This window comes from Ovis aries, chromosome 20 (assembly GCF_016772045.2).
Source record: "Ovis aries strain OAR_USU_Benz2616 breed Rambouillet chromosome 20, ARS-UI_Ramb_v3.0, whole genome shotgun sequence".
Taxonomy (NCBI): Eukaryota; Metazoa; Chordata; class Mammalia; order Artiodactyla; family Bovidae; genus Ovis; species Ovis aries.
Genome location: NC_056073.1, coordinates 14,247,681 through 14,267,413, shown reverse-complemented (window position 1 = coordinate 14,267,413; position 19,733 = coordinate 14,247,681). Strand labels below are relative to the sequence as shown.

At 48.4% G+C, this 19,733-nt stretch overlaps 1 long non-coding RNA gene across 2 annotated transcripts in view; it reads left to right on the top strand.

Moving 5' to 3' along the window:
• The first annotated feature begins 4,578 nt into the window (after positions 1-4,578).
• LOC114109667 (uncharacterized) overlaps positions 4,579-19,733 on the top strand; it is a 29,018-nt gene continuing 13,863 nt past the window's right edge. The window contains exons 1-3 of one of the 2 annotated variants that reach the window (XR_006057230.2): positions 4,579-4,661; positions 11,419-11,508; positions 17,843-18,440. This is a non-coding gene — a long non-coding RNA (uncharacterized LOC114109667). Of the gene's footprint in view, positions 4,662-11,418; positions 11,509-17,842; positions 18,441-19,733 lie in introns of those variants that run through there. The other variant, XR_006057229.2, reaches the window with a different exon arrangement.

The following is a 19,733-nucleotide window of genomic DNA, read 5'->3' as shown; positions in this document are numbered from 1 at the left end:
ATGGCAAAACCAATACAGTATTATAAAGTAAAATAAAGTAAAAAAAAAAAAGAATACATATAAATGGCTAATAAACACATGAAAAGATGCTCAACATCACTCATTATTAGAGAAATGCAAATCAAAACCACAATGAGGTGTCATCTCACACCAGTCAGAATTGCCACTGTCAAAAAGTCTACAAACAATAAATGCTGGAGAGGGTGTGGAGAAAAGGGAATCCTCTTACACTGTTGGTGGGAATACAAACTGGTACAGCCACTGTGGAGAACAGTGTGGAGATTCCTTAAAAAACTGGAAACAGAACTGCCTTATGACCCAGCAATCCCACTGCTGAGCATACACACTGAGGAAACCAGAATTGAAAGAGACGCATGTACCCCAGTGTTCATTGCAGCACTGTTTACAAGAGCAAGGACGTGGGAGCAACCTGGATGTCCATCAGCAGATGAATGGATCAGGAAGTCATGGTACATATACGCAATGGAGTATTACTCAGCTATAAGAAGGAATGGATTTGAGTCAGTTCTAATGAGGTGGATGAAACTGGAGCCTATTATAAGAGTGAAGTAAGTCAGAAAGAGAAACACCAATGCTGTATATTAACGGAAATATATGGAATTTAGAAAGATGGCACAATGATACCATATGCAAGGCAGCAAAAGAGACACAGATGTAAAGAACAGACTTTTGGATGCTGCGGGAGAAGGCAAGGGTGGGATGATTTGAGAGAATAACATTAAGATGTGTATATTACCATATGTAAAATAGATGACCTGGGCAAGTTCAATGCATGAAGCAGGACACTCAAAGCTGGTGAGCTGGGAAAACCCAGAGGAATGGAGTGGGGAGGGAGTTGGGAGGGGTTCAGGATGAGGGGGACATGCATCTGTGGCTGATTCATGTTGATGTTTGGCAAAAACCACCACAATATTGTAAAGTAATTATCCTTCAATTAAGATGAATAAATTAACTTAAAAAAAAAACAGTTTGTAGAACCATTTACCATAAAAACCTCCATTAAAAAAAAATCTGCTTACAGATGACCAGCCTTGTAGGCCAGTGTGGAGAGAGAACCTTTGGCGCTGTCCCTTCTCCTGACCAGCACAGACCACAGACCCTGGGGTCAGAGAGCCTGGATGAGAGTTTTGCCTTGTCCCTCACTAGCCGTCAAACAAGAGCAGGTTCCTCCATCTCAGGGAGCCCTGGCTTCCTCATCAGCAAACCGAAAATGATAATAACATCTAAACCAGGAGGTCAGCATCCTGAGGACCTGAGGACAGAGTGGTACCCACCTCCCACAGGAGGGAGGAAGAGGAGAAGTGGGGAGGGTCGGTCTACGAGAGAGTCTGGGTACCCCACTGAGCTCTTGGTGTAACAATTGGGGTTTCCTCTGACTGACAAGGAAAGGAGCGGAGCCTGCTGCCCGGACTCTGGCATAGCTCTGATTACCCCCCATTCCAGGATGAAAACTGTCAGCCTCCGAGCCTCTGCTCATGCGGTTCCCACTGCCTGGGATGCCCTTTCCTCCACCTCCTACTTCCTGCTCACCTTTCAAGACTTGGCTCCTTCAGGAATCTTCCCTGAGCCCCCTGCCACAGTTGGGGAGTGGTGGTCCCTCTCGTGTGTTGTTTCAATGGGCACATTTCTCTAACTCTCTAGGCTCACCGCTCTGCATAGGAATTACTTGTTGCCTTGTTTTCCATTTAGGACTGAGAATTGGGCAAGTGTGGGTCTCATTCACTTTTTAATCCCTGGCATCTGGCACAGTGCCGGGCACGCATTTTTGTCTATCTTTCAGCTTTTTACACCTTTTGATTTAAGCTCCTTAGATTACCCTGCGATTTCCTAAGTGTGCCAATATGAACCCTCCTGTGCTATAAGGAAGGGGGGAAAGGAGAGGGTGGGATTTCTAGGGTGGTGGTGATGGCGTGCTGCCCTCTAGTGGCCAGGTGCAGGGGTGGCTGCAGCATTCAGGTGGGAGAAAGAGGGTAGGGGTCAGGTGGGATTGAGGAGACCGATAAGACCAACAACTGTCCCTAGATGCAGGTCAGCTGGTGGGAGTGTGCTATATCAGCCTTTTGGGTCTCCATAGACCCAAGTAGGGAGAAAGCAATGGCACCCCACTCCAGTACTCTTGCCTGGAAAATCCCATGGATGGAGGAGCCTGGTGGGCTGCAGTCCATGGGGTTGCTGAGAGTTGGACATGACTGAGCGACTTCACTTTCACTTTTCACTTTCATGCGTTGCAGAAGGAAATGGCAACCAGCTCCAGTGTTCTGGCCTGGAGAATCCCAGGGACGGGGGAGGCTGGTGGGCTGCCGTCTATGGGGTCACACAGAGTCGGACACGACTGAAGCGACTTAGCAGACCCAAGTAGGTGCCGTGGTTTGGCTTAAAATCACCAGATAATCAATAGGAAGCCCAGAGACTGCCCCCTTGTGGAGAGAAAGAAAGAGGCCAGCCACCTGGCCGTGCCTCAGGGCAGTGCCCAGAGTGGAGCAAAGATCCTACAGTTGAGGTGTATCTCTGGTCCAGGGATTTCGCGTCTCCTGCCCAGACCTTGACGTAGGCCAGTGAAGAACAGATGTCCTTCAGCTAGGGGGACTGGATCCATTTTCTCTTGCAGGGAAATCATATTTGATGGCCCCCGGCTCTACCCAGCACCCTTCCAGTCCTGACATCCAGGGATCCATGAGCCTTCCTTAGTTCTCCATGACCCCTTCTCCAAAGCCTGTCCCAGGGCTACAGTTAGAACGTGTCATCTGCTCCAGCAGACGTTAAGACATTTCCTAGGGATATAACCATACAGGATAAAACTGAGGGGGAACGTGTCAAACATCAAATTACTCACACAATGCTTGTCTTCAGGTCATGTGAGGAGTTTCCAAACCCACAGAAGTCATCTTGTCCAACCCCTTGCCCCAGACTCACATAAACCAGAGCAGGCAGACACTGGTCAGGGTCTTCTCCTTTCTTGTCATGTGACACCCACCGGTGGCATTATCAGACCTCTTTCTTCTTCCGACACCTCTAGGGCCTCACATTTCCCAGTCGCCCTTTATGCCCAGCCCTTTATGGGACCAGGGAGGGGCCCACTGAGGTGTCCTGAGAAGAGGGACAGCCAAGGCAGGTGCTGACGTCACCAGAGGCCCAACCGCCTCCTTCAGCCTGTCACTCCCTTTAAACAGAGGTTCACTGTCTGGAGTCTAACTTGGGTCCTTCTTGCTGCTATAGGAACCCAGATCCCCTCATTCTGTCTCTCTGAGTTACAGAGGTGCTCATTAGCCCCTGCCTGCCTCCCCCAGCCCCGTTTAACTCCCACCCACCCCCTCGGCTTTTTCTACAAGTTCTATTTTTTTTCCCAACTTTTCATCATTTCTCCTATTGGCTCTGGCTCCCCTCCAAAATCTCCAAATCCTTCTTAAATGTGACAGCTAAAATAAGACGCCGGGAGAAGGCCAAGTGCAGTGGGATGATCGCACCACGTCTTGCATGTGCGGCTTCCTCCCTCCTGGGCCCTGTCCCAGTGGTGGAGGCTGGCCCCTCCCTGAGAATATTATCAGGCTTACGGTCCCTACGACGCTGGGTCCCCTTAGGTCTTCTCCTCGCCTCCTTCTGGACCAGGGGGGTTTGTGCTTAACTTCTGAAAGCCTTGCCTTGTATTTCACCTGTCCTAAGTGGATCATTTTTCTAATCCATCAAGCTTCTCCTGAGCTACATTCTGCCTTCCTTGGATTGAGTGTTTTCCTTCTAGTGCTCCGGTAAATGCCAAGTTCTAGTTCCGGTCTTGCTTTTATTTATTTTTTTATTCACTCATCGATTTAGTCAACAGCTACTTTCCCCCTTGGTGTCAGCCACTCTGCTAGCTTAGGGATAATTTCATGGTACTGAAGCAGTTCCTGGCCTCCGTGGAGATCACAGTCTCGGCAAGGACCACAGAAATGCAACCAGGGCCGCCCTGGTGGATACAGAAGCGCATAAGAGGGGAGCTGATACGGCGGGAGGACCTATTATAGCATACAGCGACTATATTGAGGTGACGTCAAGTATGCCGTGGTTAAAAAAAATATGAAAACCCTTCAAAATCTCAGTATCTTTTTTAAAATTAATTTTTATTGGAGTCCAGTTGAGTTAGTTTCGACTGTACAGCAAAATGAATCAGCCATACATATACACATATTCCCTCCCTTTGGGACTTCCTTCCCGGTGGGGGTCACCACAGAGCTTTGCGTAAGTAGAGTTCCCTGTATTATCCAGCATGTTCTCAGTACTCACAAATCGCAGTATCTTAATGCAATAAAGATTTTTCTCACACACACATTCCACTATAGATTGTGTGATCCTCTGGACGGGAATCAAGGCTGCTTCTGTCTTGCGGCGTCGTGTTCAATACTCCCCAGCTTCCGGGTGACTGCGGCAGAGAAACGAGAGCGCAGAACGTCACACCGGCTTCCAAACGCCTTGGATTGGAAGAGACGCGGGCGGCTCCTGCTCACGCGCCCTTGGCTGGTTCTGGTCACGTGGGCCCTGCTTGGGCGCAGGGGAGGCTGGGAGATGCCGCCTCGCCCGGGGCTCAGAGGAGGAGACGGCTTGGTGAGCGGATGGCCGTGACTCTCCTGCAGGGAGTTACGTGGCCAGAGCCTAGAACGAGAAGCTCGGTGAGTCCTCCATCACCACAGTCAACCCTTTCTCCTCCACTGTCTGCCTTCAAGGCAGTTCTTGGTTCTAAAGAAGCGGGCCAGGGCCAGAGGCCTGCTATGTCCGGTCCAGGGAAAGGCCCGCGATGGGGGGTCCCAGCCTTGCGGCGCTCAACAGAGGCCTAGGTCCAACCCCAGCTAGCCGTGGGGTTTTGGCTCAGTGGCCCGGCAGCAGGTGCAGGGTGGTCTGGCGATCCCGTTGGGTTGGTCTTGGGCCAGTTAGCCTCAGTCCTTGCCCCGGTTTTCCATCTGCCTTCTTCAGACTCCCTGTCAGCGGGGTTTCATGTCCCAGGCTGGGAGCACAGGGTCTGGAAAGATGCCGCAGGGTCTGGGCCCCTCTCTCCCTGCCAGGGGTCAGCTCCAGCCTAGCTCTGGCTCTAGCCGTGGCCTCGCTCTCGTCCCAGCTGTCCTGGTGGCTCCAGCTTCCAGGCTCTGCCAACACGCACCCTCTCCTTTCTCCCCCCACTCATCCCTCCCCGCCTCAGAGCTGACCATGGCTCCTGAATGCTGCTAATTTCTAAGTTGGGCTTCCCAGGTGGCTCGATGGTAAAGGATACACCTGCCAATGCAGGAGAAATAAGAGATATAGGTTTGACCCCTGGATTGGGAAGATCCCCTGGAGGAGGGCACGGCAACCCACTCCAGTATTCTTGCCTGGAGAATTCCATGGACAGAGGAGCCTGGCGGGCTGCAGTGCATGGGGTGGCAAGAGTCCCCCACGGCTGAGCAACTAAACAACCACAACGATTTCTAAGTTGCTTTCCTGCCCTTTTTGACTCCTCCAGTGACTCTGTGACGAAGCCCCAGCATTACATTCCCTCCACTGTGTACTTGAATTGATTTCTGATTTCCTATTTAGATTCTGCCTGATATACCAACTACTTGGCAGAACCCTGGTTAGGGTGGTGGGAGGGGGTGGGCAGGAGTGAGTGTCAAGTGAGGTATATAATGCAGGAAAAATAGAAATCAGGTACAAATGATGGGCCTGTCCCCTCTTTGTCGCCTCCAACGCAGACTTTCCCCGCCCCACCCCTCTAGACTGGTCTTTGGCCGTGGAAGATGGGGGAGGGGGGTAAACATGCGTTAAAACAAGATCCGGCTGCCGCCCACCTGTGCTGGTGCTCAAGGGAAAGAATAAATAGGCAGAGCCGAGCCCTCTGAATTAAAACAGAATTTTCTAGGCACCCCCCTCCCCCAAAGCCCTGTGCTGGGAAAGCTCGTGGGGGAGACGTTTGGGCGCAGGCAGGACCTTGCTGCATGGCATAAATCACCCCAAGAAGGCGACCAGCTTCTCAGCCGATGGGCTGGACTAACTCTGCCATCCATCCTGGCCTGGCTCACGGCGGCCCTGGGCCGGCAGGCAGCAGACAGCCCAGGTTCTCTGTATGCAGAAGAACAGCTCTGAGGCGGGGAAATAAATAAAATCAGAAACCATAAATAAACCCACTGGCCTTACCGGAGGTGAACAAGCAGCCCTCTGGGGAGCTGGGCGCTGGTTCCAAGGAGGTGATTAAATTCCAAACCAACCCAGCACCGCCCCCCGGAAAGGCAGGGCAAGGACTTGGGTGCTGTGGGAGAGGATAAGAACACACAGTACTTCTAAAAAACCGAAGGATTTTAGAGTGAGAATCTGAACTTTAAAATTGCAGGGAGCCTTCCTGGTGGTTCTCAGCCCCAGCCGCACAGTGGGATCACCTGGAGGGCATTTGTAGAGAAAAGAGAGAGCCAGGCCAGGCTCCTCCCCTCTCTCACTGCAGAAGACCTGACTCAGGCTGGATGGGGCCTGAGCTGCTCAGAGGAAGAGCTCCTGTTAAGGACCTCCAGTCTATCAGCTTCAGGCTCCACTGAGAACTTGGGGGCTCTGAGAGGGGCCAAGGGTTCCTCCACTCCAGTCGAATCATACAGCTCTTTTCCCCATGCATGGAGGAAATGAAGTTAAGGTAGAGAATGTTCTGTATTTAAAAGTTACCCCCTCCCCATAAACGTTTCCACTCCTTCTGGCACCTACTGCTGCTTGCCTGCCAGTAGCCAGTGAGAGACCACTATGAACAGGGACTCTCAGAGGCCATAGGTCACATCTACTTTGATGACGTGGTTTTTTTTTTTTTGGAGGGGGTAGGGGCGGTAAGCCATTGTGCTTAAGCTTATGTTTCTGTATTGTGTTTCTAGCAGAAATTTAATTAAAGATAGCTTTTCTATGCAATGTATGCTCTGGATAACAAAATCAGGTAGCAGTTCCCTCAAATCTTCTTTAGAAGAAAGTGGGTTAGATGTGAATAAATATGACTCCATCTTTTGACCATCCTCAGGGTATCCATAACTTAAGTGGTACAGCCCTCCTAGAGGTCAGGACACATCCCAGAATTAGTCCAGCAGGGAGTGAGTGTCAGCCCCACTGCTAATTAAACAGGTGACCTTGAATAAGGTAACTGACATCCCTGTGCCTTAGTTTCCCCACATGGTGGAACAGGGCTAATAAAAAGTACCCACTTCATGTGGTTGTTCTGAGGACTAAATAAGTCTGTGTATTTAAAAGTCTTTCAGCAGCACCTGGCGCTTAGTAATGCTATTAGCTAGATACATTTTAGGACTCAGCGGGGGTGTGGGATAGCAGAGTTAGTATCTTTAGAGAGGATGCTTTAGTCAAAGAGTTGGTCCTTTATCCGTTCTTTCTTTCTTTCTTTTTTTAATTTTTTTAACTTTTTTGAGAACAGTTTTAGGTTCACAGCACAGCTGAAGGGAAGGTTCAGAGATTTATCACATACTCCCACGTGTGCAGAGCCTCCCCATTATCAAGATCACCCACCAGAGAGGTGCCTTTGTTGCAGCTGATGAACTTTTACTGACACATTGTTATCACCTAAAGTCCATAGTTGGCCTTGGGGCTCACTCTTTGTGTTGCACATTCTATGGATTTGGACAAATGTCTGATATAATGGCATGTATCCATCGTTACAGTAGCATACAGAACATTTTCGCTGCCCTAAAAATCCTCTGTGCTCCACCTGTTCATCCCTTCCCTCCTCTCTAGCCCCTGGAAACCACTGATCTTTTTATTGTCTCCATAGTTTTGCCTTTTCCAGAATGTCATAAAGTTGGAAACATACAGTAGGTAGCTTTTTCAGATTGCCTTCTTTCACTTAATAATATGCATCTAAGTTTCCTCCTTTTCATGGCTTGATAGCTCATATCTTTTTAGCACTGAATAGTATTTCCTTGTCTAGATGTACCCGTTTACTTATCCATTCACCTACTGAAGGGCATCAATTACGAGTAAAGCTGCTATAAACATTCATGTGCAGACTTTTATGTGGACATAAGTTTTCAGTTCCTGTGAGTAAATACCAAGGAGCATGATTGCTGGATTGTATGATTGGAGTATGTTTAGTTTTGCAAGAAACTACCAATCTGCTTTTCAAAGAGACTGTACCATTTTGCACCCCCACCAGCAATGAACGAGAGTTTCTGTTTCTCCACATCCGTGCCTGAATTTGGTGGTGTCAGTGTTCCAGATTTTGACCATTCAAATACATGTGCAGTAGTAGTTTCTTGCTGTTTTAATTTGCATTTTCCTGACGGTATGAGGTGGAGCGTATTTATTTTTTATTGAAGTATAGTTGACTTACAGTGTACCAATCTCTGCTGTACAGCAAAGTGACTCAGTAATACATGTATACATGTTCTTTTTTAATACTCTTTTTCATTATGGGTTATCACGGGCTATTGAATATACTATGCTATGAATTAGGACCGTGTTGTTTGTCCATTCTAAATGTAACAGTTCGCATCTTCAACCCCAGACTCGCAATCCATCCATCTCCTCCCCAACCTTGGCCACCAGCCGTCTGTTCTCTGTTTCTGTGAGTCTGTTTCTGGATTATAGATCGGTTCACTTGTGCTGCATTTTAGATTCCACATGTAAGGGGCATATGGTATTTGTCTTTCTGACTTTCTTCACTTGATGCGATCATCTCTAACTGCATCCTTGTTGCTGCAGATGGCATTATTCTGTTCTTTTCACTGCTGAGTAATAGTCCACTGCATGTGTCTACCGTGTCTTCCGTATCCATTCATTTGCTGATGGACATTTAGGCTGTTTCCATCTCTTGGCTATTGTGAATAGTGTCTCTATGAACTTAGGGGTGTGTGTATCTTTTTGAATTGGAGTTTTGTCTGAGTATATTCCCAGGAAGGGGATTACTGGATCATATGGTAATTCTATTTTTAGTCTTCTGAGGTACCTCCATACTGTCTTCCATAGTGGCTGCCCCAACTTATATCCCATCAACAGTGTAGGAGGATGAGGTGGAACATGTTTTTATATACTTATTTGCCATCTGAATATCTTTTTTGATGAGGCATCTGTTAAGGTCTTTGGCCCAATTTTTAGTTGGGTTCTTTGCTAATTTTTGAGTTTTTAGAGTTCTTTGTTCATGTTGGAAGCAGTTTTATTTTTTATCAGATGTCTTTTATAATTATTTTCTCCCAGTCTATGACTTGTATTTTCATTCTCTTGACATAATTTTTTAATCACATAGAAACACACGAATCATTCTCCTTTTAAAACTGCAAACAATGTAACAGTATATAGAGTGCCTCTTGGGACCCACTCCTCCACGCCACTTCTTCCTCCACGCCACTTCTTCCTCCACGCCACTTGTTGGGGGAGAGAGACCCACTGCTCTCCAAGCAGCTTGAGTACTGCTAAGATTTTTCTGGAGATCCACAGGTAATTAAGACACAGATCCTGCTCTCTAGGGACTAACAGTCTGGGAAGAGATCAGAGAGGAAAGAAAAGGAAACGGTAGAGAGTGGTGACTGGAAAAAAGGCATCTAAGAGGAAGATGCAGATGTAGTGTTTCCAGCATTGCCTGTGAGGAAGGTGCCCGGTAAGGAGCTAGACCAGTGATTCTCCATGTGTGGGCCTCCAGCCAGCAGCAGCAGCATCACGTGGAAGCTTGTTAGAAAGGAGAGTCTGAGGCCCATCCAGACCTTCTCTAGACAAATAGCCTATGATAGCGTTTCTGTGTGGAATCTAAAAAAATGGTATAAATGAACTTATCTACAAAATAGAAATAGAGTCACAGATGTAGAAAACAAACGTGTTTCAGTTCAGTTCAGTCACTCAGTCGTGTCCTACTCTTTGCGATCCCATGAACTGGAGCACACCAGGCGTTCCTGTCCATCACCAACTCCCGGAGCCTACCCAAACTCATGTTCACTGAGTCGATGATGCCATCCAACCATCTCATCCTCTGTCATCCCCTTCTCCTCCTACCCTCAATCTTTCCCAGCATTAGGGTCTTTTCAAATGAGTCAGCTCTTTGCATCAGGTGGCCGAAATATTTCAGCTTCAACATCAATTGAAGTTTGAAATTGGAGTTTCAGCTTCAACATCAGTCCTTCCAATGAACACCCAGGACTGATCTCTTTTAGGATGGACTGTTTGGATATCCTTGCAGTCCAATGGACTCTCAAGAATCTTCTCCAACACCACAGTTCAAAAGCATCAATTCTTCGGCACTTAGTTTTCTTTATGGTCCAACACTCACATTCATGCATGACCACTGGAAAAACCATAGCCTTGACTAGACAGACTGTTGTTGACAAAGTAATGTCTCTGCTTTTTAATATGCCATCCAGGTTGGTCATAACTTTCCTTCCAAGGAGTAGGTGTCTTTTAATTCCATGGCTGCATTTACCAGGTGGGACAGTCGTGGCGGGGGGGTGATAAATTGGGAGATTGGAATTGATATACACACTACTGTATATAAAATAAATGACTAATAAGGACCTACTGTGTAGCACAGGTAACTCTACTCAATACTCTATATGGGAGAAGAATCTGAAAAAGTGTGGCTATATGTTTAGGCTTAACTGACTCACTTTGCTGTACACCTGAAACTAAACGCAACATTGCAAATCAGCTATACTCCAGTAAAAATGTAAAAAAAGCAGCAGCAGCTCTGGGGTGGGGCACAGCTACCTTGAGTTTCCCAGCCCTCCAGGGGACTCTGATGTACCTAAAGGTTGAGAGTCACTGCCCTAGACAATCTAACTTGAGCTCTTTCTCTGAGACTCCCTCTTCTCCCTCCTGTAAACCCAGAAGGGCTACAGACAAATTGGGCACAGCCCAGGAAGATGCTGCTGTGGCCTTGAGCTCACTACAGGGTCGGTGAGTGGAGGGGCCAAGGGCACAGAGCTGCCCCCTGGGGGGCAGGCAGGGGTGGAGAGGAGCCACTTTACCGTTTGGCTCTGACCTTTTCCTGGGTGAACTCTCACTACACACTGCATAGCAGATCCCTCCAGAGGACTCAGCAAAGTGCACCCACCATTCCTAATGAATGAGCCCATGTCCTGTGCGAGGCAGGTGGAGATGGGACAGATGAGCGCTGGTAATGGAGTTAAAGTCAAGTTCATTTGTTTGCAGGAAGTCAGGAGTCCCTACGTACAGAGCAGGGAAGGTGGCATTTTTCCTTGGTTGTGAGTCATGTTGTGTGTGGCCCAGGCTCCGTGCCTGCCTATGTATATTTTCCTGTAGAGGTTCTTGGGAGGGAAAGAGGAACACGCATGCCTTGTCTGAGAGCCTGAGACCCTGACTGAGCAGAGTCAGGGCTGGGACCTTCACAGGACCTAGTTCTGGCTTCACCCCCAGCCTCTCGTGGGGCAGGGAGCTCTGTGAGTTTCTCAGTATGACCCAGCGATTTCTCCTTTCAAGATTCACGTACTCCTGGACTCTCACGTGTTATCACAAAACCTGAGCCATGACCGGAGAAGCTGAACCGAAGGTTTCCCGAATGACTTGAAGGTATATAATCACGGCAGCACATGCAGGCCAAGCCCACGTAGAGCACGGTCAGGGCTGGGCTGGACTTGCAAGGCCCTGGGCGCCAGCCTCAGCCAGGCTCCAGGGAGGAGGGTCTAAGGGCTCGGACCCCCGCAGCTCCTTCCTGGGAGAGTCCAGGTTTCAGGGGAGGGCATGCCATTCCTCTCTGGGGAAGTTACCCTGCCTTTGCCAAAAATCTTTGGATGAACACTTAGGATAAAATCCACACGGTGCCACCCACAGGCCCACGAGGACCCCGCCCCACCTGGGTGTCTGGTCTGTCCACTGCCAGCCCATCCTAAGCTCCTCGGCTGTTCCCAGACCACCCTGTCTCCACCTTTGAACTCTGACGTACGGAGGGTAAACGTGACCTCCTTCGGGAGCCTTCCCTGGGGGTCGGGAAGACTTTCTTCATTCTTCCGCGTCCTCGCGGTATCATTGTTTCGCCATTTCTCCCACAGGACTCCACACAGCCTTTGGCAATGACTGGCTGCGAGCCTGACTCCCACGGCAGGCTGTGGGCTCCTGGCAGGAGAGGGGTGTTTCCCTGCACATCTTTGTCTCCCCTCGGCTCACACACCAGGGCACCCCTGGGAGATGCCGAATGAACAAGGGACCAAAGAGGCTCAGCCTCCAGGAAGCCCCGTGGAGCTCGGGAGACCGTGGATTCCCCAGGGATCTGGCCCCTCCAAGAGCAGCCACGTTCTTCCCCTAGCAGGGCCCGCTGCCGTCGCCAGAATGCGTTTTCTCCCAGAATATGAAAGCAGAAACTGCAGGGAAGGAAGAGTGTAGAAGCCGCTCGGTGACTTTTCTTATTGTCTCTAAGCCAAGCACCCCGGTGGGGTCAGAGCCCACTCCCTACTCCTCCCACCCGCCAGATGGCTCCCTGAAACAGGCTGGGCTGATTTTACGGCCAGAAGGAGGCTGTGGGGATGGCACACTCCTGTCTCGGGCACTTTCATACCCTGGCATCTTGACGGATCAGCCTCCTTCCCAGAGAACGAGGTCTCGGAACCCAGAGCCAGGACCGTCTTCAGGTGTGGGTGGAGGGGCATGTTGGCTGCCGTCTGATGAGGGAGGGTGTCTCTCAGGAGGTGGCAGCGCCTCTTTTATGCCTTAAATACACCCTTGCCCAGTGACAGCCGCGCAGCTCAAAGGCCCACCAGGAGCTCTTCTCTCTTAGGGGCTGGGTTTACACCCCAGGATCCAAGTGTCCCTCTGAGGGGTAATAGCTCAGCCATTAGCACTGTATCTTCAGGGGTAGTTCCTTTACCAGATGATGAGAACTGCCTTAACCCACCATGGCTGCCGTAACAAAACACCACAGACTGGGTGGCACGAGTGTCAGGAATCTGTTTCTCACAGTTCTGAAAGCTAGAAGTTCAAGACCCGGGTGCCAGGCTGTTGGGCTCTGATGAGGGCCCTCTTCTAGGCTTGCAGACAGCCTCCTCCTCACTGTGTGCTCACCAGGCGGGAAGAGCTCTTACCATCTCTCTTTGCTGTGAAGACACTGCCCCCGTCTCAAGAGCTCCAACCCTTGTGACCTGATTATCTCCAAAGGCCCTATGTACAGATCCCGTCCCATCAGGGCTTCAGCAGATGAATTGGTCGGAACACAGATATTCAATCCATAACATTTCAGTCCTGCTCCCCCACCAAATGTGTGTCCTCTTATAAGAAAATTCATTCATTCCCTTCCAACAGCCCCCAAGCCTTAGCTAATTCCAGCATCAAGTCTAAAGTCTCACCTAAATATCAGATGTGGGTGAGACTTGGGTAGGGTTCATCCTGAGGCAACGTTCTTCTCCAGCTGTGAACCTGTGAATCCACAAGTGATGTGCTTAAAAGCAAAGGTTACGCATTTCCATTCCAAAATGGAGAAACAGAAAAGGGAAAAGAAATAACAAACCCCAAGCAAGTCAAAACTTGGCAAGGGGAACGCCGCTAGACCTTCAGCCTCAAGGATAGTCCTTTTTGGTTCAGTGCCCTGCTTTCCAGACCCACTGGGCCGGGGGTCCCTCCTCTGCAGCTCTGCCGAGTGGGGGCCATAGCCCCAAGACTCTGACCCCAAGGTTCCACAGGTTGTCCCGAACCCGCAAGGCAGTCCTGGCCCCTAGACTTCAGCGGGGGGCTGTCTGGCCTGTTGAAACTTAGAGGGTGGTTCTGATGACCTCTGAATTGCCTTTGGGGTCCATCTTTCCTTTTCCTGGAGAATAGTGCATGCTCAGAGTCAAACAGCTCCATGAGCCAGCCCTGTTGGCTCATCAAAGAAGTTCAGCAGTTTTCCTTCTTTTCATCTTGTTTTTCCTGTCCCCTGTAGTTCAAATGGGCAGTGTCATTGTATACAGTAAACCCTCTACATATGCAGGTTCCAGCCAGCCACAGGTCAAAAAAGTTATTTAAAAAAGTTCCAAAACAGAGCAACAGCAATAGCAAAAAGCATTCCAGGAAGTTCCAAAAAACAACAGTTGAACTTGCCACATGCAGGTAATTTTTTACATAGCATTTACATGGTATTTACAGCTATTTATATAGCTTTTACATCGTATTAGGTATTACAGGTAATCTAGAGATGATTTAAAGTGTATGGGAGGATGTGCATACATTATATGCAAATACAGTGTCATTTTATATGAGGAATTTGAACATCCTTGGATTTTGTTAAAGTGAAGTTCCTGGAACCTGCCCCCTCCCTGCCACCAGTGGATACTGAGGCATGACTCTAATCCCATCTCCATTTCTGGCTTCTGCTGAGATGTCTGATTAAGTCCTGGAGTTGTATCCATGATCTCCTAATCAAATGGTTGTTCAGGCACACCCTTAATCTTCATTTCAGGTCAAGGCATCTCATTTTTGTAATACAGTTCAGTCGCTCAGTCATGTCCAACTCTGTGACCCCATGAATCGCAGCACGTCAGGCCTCCCTGTCCATCGCCAACTCCCGGAGTTTACTCAGACTCACATCCATTGAGTCGGTGATGCCATCCAGCCATCTCATCCTCTGTCATCCCCTTCTCCTCCTGCCCCTAGTCCCTCCCAGCATCAGAGTCTTTTCCAGTGAGTCAACTCTTAGGCTGAAAATTTTCCAGATTGTCCAGTTCGGGCTTCTTTTTGCTTAACAACTGCTTCAATTCACCTCTTTTCCTTTGTGTTTTCCTATAGGCAGTCAGGAGGAACCAGACCACTCCTTCAGTGCTTTACTTAGAGATCTGAGTAGCTAAGTGTCTAATTTCATCCCTCGGAGGTTTATCTTCCACAAAACACTGGAGACAAGTCAGCCAAGTTCTTGGCCGCATTAAAACAGGGGTCATGCCTTTCCTCTGGTTTCCATTAACATGTTCCTCTTTTCTGTCTGAGGCCTCACCAGAATCCCCCCTTAACATACATATTTCTAGAAGGCATCTTAAAACTTTATCGATTCTCTATCGATTACCCAGTTCCTAAGTCAGTGCCACATTTTTAGGTATTTGTGTCAGCGGCACCCTGCTTCTTGGTACCAGTATGTGCCTTACTCAGCTTGGGCTGCCATAACAAAATACCACAGGCTGAGTGGTTTAGACACATTTCGTGGGAGGCTGGAAGTCCCGAGATCAGGGTGCCAGCTTGGTTGGCTCCTGGTGAGGGCGCTTCTCTCAGCTTGCAGGTGGCTGCCTTCTTGCTGCGTCCTCACATGGCACAGAGAGAGCCAAGTGCCTCCTCCTCTTCCTGCTGTGCTACTGTGCTCAGCTTATCTGACTCTTTTTCAACCCCATGGACTGTAGCCCACCAGGCTCCTCTGTCCATGGAATTCTCCAGGCAAGAATACTGGAGTGGGTTGCCATTCCCACTCTAGGGGATCTTCCTGATCCAGGGATCAAACTCAGGTCTTAGTCTCCTGCATTGCAGACGGTTTCTTTACTGTGAGAGCCACCAGGGAAGTCCCCCTCTTCTTCTTATGAGGGCACTAATCCTATCATGAGTCTATCTTCCCCTGCCTCCACCAGTGACCTCATCTAAACCTAATTCTCTCCTGAAGCCTCAAACCCATGAATTTTTGTGGGTAGGGGTGAGTTTAGGAATCACAATTCAGTCCATAGAAAGAATAATGCCCTGCAAGAATAAAGGAGGTAACCTAAGTGTCCTGGCTAGAAAAATAAGGCAAACCTCATATATTCTCATAGGGCCTCATATCCTGCAGGCAGGGATATATATGTGTGGTTGCTCAGGCTGTACACTGCACAGTCCTACTGTTTACCAGTCACATTAGAGACTTTGAAAACTTATACGACAATTTTTGCAACAGATGGCAATTATATATCTTATTCTAAGAAAATCAGTATTTTATGATAAATTTCCATGTAACAACCTCTTGAGGAAGAGTTCTTTCCACACAAAAGGTACTGTATAAACTAGAATAATTTTTCTGCAACATCTCTCTCCCCTTTTTTTTTTTAAATTGGGGGATAATTGCTTTAGAGGGCTTCCTTGGTGGCTCAGATGGTAAAGAACCCACCTGCAGTGTGGGAGACCTGGATTCGATACCTGGGTTTATCAGTCACATTAGAGACTTTGTGGCTTTGAAAACTTAATACGATAATTTTTACAACAGATGGCAATTAAATCTTATTCTCAGAAAATCAGTATTTTTTGATGAGTTTCCATGTGAGGTAGTACCGCCTCCTGAGGAAGGGCTCTTTCCACAGGAAAGGCACTGCGTAAACTAGATCAGTCCTCCTGCAGCGTCTCTCTGTTGTTAATTGGAGGGTAATTGCTTTAGAGGGCTTCCCTGGTGGCTCAGATTGTCAGGAATCCACCTGCAGTGTGGGAGACCTGGGTTCGACACCTGTGTTAGAAAGATCCCCTGGAGAAGGACATGGCTGCCCACTCTGGTGTTCTTGCCTGGAGAATCCCCATGGACAGAGGAGCCTGGTGGGCTACAGTCCCTGGGATTGCAGAGTTGGACACAACTGAGTGGCTAAGCACACAATTGCTTTACAATATTGTGATGTTTTTTGCCATACACCAGCATCAGCCGTAAGTACACATATGTCTCCCCCATCCTGAACCCCCCTCCCACCTCGCTCCCCATCCTATCTGTCAAGCTAAGTCTGTGAGTGGGTGTTTGGGGTTCATTTTGCTGTGAGGAAGTTGACATGGGCAAGATCAAAGTCATCTAGTGGGAAAGTAAGGAATTAGCCAACCTGCAAAGCAAGTCCAAAACAGAGACCTTTCCCCAGTGTCTGGCCCCTGTAAACATGGTCCTGTGTCTGGTTCCAGAACCTTCTATGAAGATGTTTTTCTATTGATGGTCCTCCTCCAGAGCAAGTGTGGAGGACTGATCTCCCCACATCCTGCCTCTTCAGGCATGCCTCCTCAGCTCCTCCAGGGAGCTCCAGCCCCTCCTGGCCACACAAGAGCCACCTGGCTCAGGAGAATGGGGTGCGAGAACTGGCATCCTCAACCCCAGATCACCCTGATGGTTGATCCCAGGAAAGTTGGGGGCCCCTTTGGAACTTCTGGGTTTACTTGGTTGGAATTTGGGAACTGGGTAAGAGGAGGGAGGATCCCCCGAATGGTCTCCTGAGTGAGGTCTCATTAAATCACCTGTAGGGAGATAAACTGAAAAACGAATCCAGTAGGAAGCCTAGATGGGGAAATGCCAGGTTCTCTCTTTAATGAATGAATGAATTAAAGAACAAGTGCCATTTGAAGGGCTTGGAACTTCAATCAGACCTGATGATGAGTAGTTGCTTTTTACATTGAGGTATGGCGTGCATACAGTAGAGCACACAGATGTGTAGTGTACGGCTTGATGCCTTCTTATTTGTGACTACACCCATATAACCCATTTTCTAGCACATCCTCAGTCTTCTGGTGCCCCTTTCCAGTCTACCCCATCCCACAGGGTAACCACTGTTAGATCTCTGTCACCAAAACCGGCTTTGCTGCTTCTTAACTTCTTTAACTTCTATCAATGCACGCACACAGTATGTTCTGTGTGTGTGTCTGGCTTCTAACAAAATATCTGTTGTGTACAAGTGTTCATGTTCTGTGCTAGGGAGTATTCCACATGCGAATCTGCCACAGATTTTGTGTCCATTCTGTTGCTGATTGATATTGGCTTGTTTCTAGTTTGGGGCCCCTAACTCGGGGTCACTTGAAAAGAACGGGGGATTTATTGTCTCAGGTGACCAAATAACCAGGAAGGCTGGCAAAGAAGCTGGCTCCAGGAATACTTGGATACAGCAGCTCTGTGTTTTTCCCGCCCTCTCCTCTGCTTCCCAGCTTTTCTTTGCCTAAACTCTAATCTCACTGACCTTTTTTCTTCTCATTGTAGGTGGAAGGTGGGGAGTTGTTGAGGAGTTGATCAACAACCAGCCCCGGACTCACCTCCATCTGGAAATTCTGTGACCAGGAAAGGCCTCTCTCTCCTGAGATTTTGTCTGAAAATCCCCAGGGAGGGTTCTAAGACAATAAATCCCCCATTTTTTCAGGTGACCCTGAGTTAGGTTTCTGTCATTTGCTCCTGTGACAGTTCTGACAAATATACCACATATGAACCTTAGATTCAGACCAAAGGCCCTTGAGGGACTCCCCTAATCTTTCTCAGGCTCATCTACTTGGTGGTTCTCTTTGCACCAAAACATCACAAGTATATTCTTTGAAGCCAGGGTCAGTGTGCACTTGCTAAGCGCACACCTGGTGTGCCCCAGCCCTGGGGTGAGCCCTGGTGCATGGAGGCAAGTGGATAGCCTGGCCCCTGACCTTGAACTCTGCACTGCCTCACACAATTTCTCATAATTGCTTTCTGAATTATGCTCCTTTCCTTGGCATGATATTGACAAACTGAAGATTTGATAGATTCTCTCCAGGTCATCTATTTTAAGGTATCACCAGTTAATACAGGAAATAAATGGTGTTCATTTTTTAAGTGATTGAACTCTAGCCACATTTTATTTTCAGCAACGTGTCCAGAGACTTGAGTCGCTGCCCTGTCCTGAGCTGGGGGTGGACTCCTTGGCCCCAGGAAGACCAGCCCTGTTTGCTGCCTTCCTAGGTGGTCCCTGACAGCCCAACATTGTGTTGCCAGGAGCAACATGTGTGTAGTGAGAGGGTGAGACACCTTGACTCTGAAGCTATGACTGAAGTGGTTGGTGGGAGAAGAGTTCTGTCCATTTGCTCCCCAGTGCCTGTGGGACACCCTGATGGTCCATTACACCAGCTGCCTGACACGCTCCCTGCAAGGGTGACGCCTGACGCTGGCTGCGACAGGCTGCATCATTTGGCCACGATTCTCCCCTCTCCCTACATTCACACCCTTAGTTGTATGTTCTCAGCTGGGAGAGTGGTACCCATCCCTTGACTCTCAACTTGTCATGTATCTGGCTTTGTCCAGTGAAATCCAAGGGTGAGACACCTCTGAGGCTTGCATAAAATGCTCTCTTGAAAACACAGCTAGGCCAGCCTGGAACAGAGCCACATGGAACAGAACAGGCAGCCCAGTCCTCCTAGCTAAGACCAGTCTTTGTCAGGCAATACACAGCCCAGCTCCAGACATGTGAGTTAAACCCAACTGAGGCCAGAAGAACCACCCAGCTGAGCCCAGACTGGCTCACGGACTGTTTAAATGTTATGGTTTAAAGCCACTAGGTTCAGGAGTAGCAACATACAGCTCACACATCTGCTCTAAAGCAGATATTGTCACACCAGCCGCATGCAGATTAACCAGGTGGATAAAAATGCTGAACCACTGAATGATCCACTGAGTTAAGATATTTGAAGTGAAAACAATATTTTGAGAATTGCTTTTTAGGGCCTATAGTCACTGAAGTAAACGGTAACCACTTGTTATCAGGTAGAGGAATGTACTTCAAGGAAAGATAAAATTGAATTGTAATTAACTCAACTGATACGTCAGGGAGAACTGCCAAGTCGTTTAGAAAACAATTTTAGTTGTTACATGAAATATTTTTCTTGCAATGGATACTGATCCAGTTTTGTTTTGTTTTGTTTTCATAAAAATGTGTGTCTTTCCTTTGTTGTTTTAACCCTAACTCCTCCATTTCTAGTGGCCTCTTCTCCTCCAGGGGTACACAGTGCCTTAAGCATATCTTGGGGATCTTGGGTAAGAAAAGAATTAGGAAAACTAACTCAGATTAAAACGTGGCAAATCTTTGCACACTGGGGCACTGGAATGAGAGTGGAAGTTGGAGTAGACTTTTCTTCTG